The sequence below is a fragment of the Trichechus manatus genome, unplaced genomic scaffold (assembly GCF_000243295.1).
Source record: "Trichechus manatus latirostris isolate Lorelei unplaced genomic scaffold, TriManLat1.0 scaffold00167, whole genome shotgun sequence".
NCBI classification, from domain to species: Eukaryota; Metazoa; Chordata; class Mammalia; order Sirenia; family Trichechidae; genus Trichechus; species Trichechus manatus.
In genome coordinates, this window is record NW_004444103.1 from 2,573,636 (window position 1) to 2,575,710 (window position 2,075).

The following is a 2,075-nucleotide window of genomic DNA, read 5'->3' on the forward strand; positions in this document are numbered from 1 at the left end:
CCTCTCCAACATTTGTTATTTCCAGTGTTTTTGATTCATGCCAGTAATGCCAGGGTGAGATAGTATCTCATTGTGGTTTTAATTTGCATTTCTCTAATGCCTAGTGATCATGAACATTTCCTCATGTGTCTGTTGGCCATTTAAATGTCTTCTTTGGTGAAGTGTCTGTTCATTTCCTTTGCCCATTTTTTAATTGGATTATTGGTATTTTTGTTGTAGAGGTGTTGCATTTTCCTGTAGATTTTAGAGATTAGACCTTTGTCTGACTTGTAATGTCCAAAAATTATTTCCCAGTCTGTAGGTTCTCTTTTCACTCTTTTGGTGAAGTCTTTTGATGAGCGTTTAAGTGTTTCATTTTTAGAAAATCCCAGTAATCTAGTTTATCTTCTGGGGTTTGTGTATTGTTGGTTATGGTTTGTATCCTGTCAATGCTGTACATTAGGGCCTCTAGCATTCATCCAATTTTTTCTTCTATGAACTTTATAGTTTTTGGCTTTATATTTAGGTCTTTCATACAAACTGAATTAGTTTTTGTGTATGGTGTGAGATATGGGTCCTGTTTCATTTTTTTGCAGATGGGCATCCAGCTTTCCCAGCACTATTGGTTGAAAAGACTATCTTTTCCCCATTTGATGGACTTTGAGCCCTTGTCGATGATCAGGTGACCGTAGGTGAATGGATTTACAGCTTGGTTCTCAATTCTGTTCCATTGGTCAATGTATCTGTCGTTGTACCAGTACCAGGCTGTTTTGACTACCATAGCTGTATAGTAGGTTCTGAAGTGAGGTAGTGCAAGTCCTCCTACTTTAGTCTTCTTCAATAGAGCTTTACTTATCCAGGGCTTCTTCCATTTCCATATAAAGTTAATGATTAGTTTTTCCATGTCTTTAAAGAATGTTGTTGGTATTTGGATCAGGATTGCGTTGTATTTGTAAATTGCTTTGGGTAGAATTGTCATTTTCACTATGTTGAGTTTACCTATCCATGAGCATGGGATGTTTTTCCATCTATGTAGATCCCTTTGGGTTTCTTGCAGTAGTGTTTCGTAGTTTTCTTTGTATAGGTCTTTTACATCCCTGATTAGATTTATTCCTAAGTATTTTTTTTTTTTTAGTGGCTATTGTAAATGGTATTGCTTTCCTGATTTCCTTTTCATCGTTCTCTTTATGGGTGTATAGGAATCCAACTGATTTTTGTATGTTTATCTTGTATTCCGCTACTCTGCTGACTCTTTCTATTAGTTCCGTAGTTTTCTCATGGAGTCTTTTGGGTTTTCTATGTATAGTATCATATCATCCGCAAACAGGGACAGTTTAACTTCTTCATTACCAATTTGGATGCCCTTTATTCTTTTTTCTTGCCTTACTGCTCTAGCTAGGACTTCCAGCACAATGTTAAATATGAGTGGTGATAAAGGGCATCCTTGTCTTGTTCCTGTTTTCAAGGGGAATGTTTTCAGCCTCTGTCCATTAAGAATGATGTTGGCTGTTGGTTTTGTATCGATGCCCTTTATTACGTTGAGAAATTTCCCTTCTATACCTATCTTATGAGACTTTTTATCAGGAATGGGTGTTGGACTTTGTCGAATGCCTTTTCTGTGTCAATCGAGATGATCATGTGATTCTTTCCTTTTATTTATGTGGTGGATTATGTTAATTGATTTTCTAATGTTGAACCATCCTTGCATAACTGGTATGAATCCTACTTGGTTGTGGTGAGACTTGAATTCCCTATCAGGTAGTTCTAGTGTCTTTTCTTCTACTGGAAAGTTGTCTGGTGTTTTATTTTGGATGTCTACTGGAACCATCCTGCCCTGTTTTTGTTTATGTTTTGATAGTCTGCTGTCTTCAGGCATTTAGTAGTTATTTTCCTTGTTTATTGATTGTAGATTTGTTTGTTTCATCCTGCTTTTTTATTTGGTTATGTCCGAGCACGTGGGCTGTGCATTCTTTGTTGTTTGCTTGTCTGTGGGCACGATACTTTTCACCTCCTTTTCCAATGGGCAGGGTCAGTCACTCAGGTATGGTACAGCAGGGCAGGTCCAGCTGAAGGGGAGTTGCTGGGATGGGTTGTTT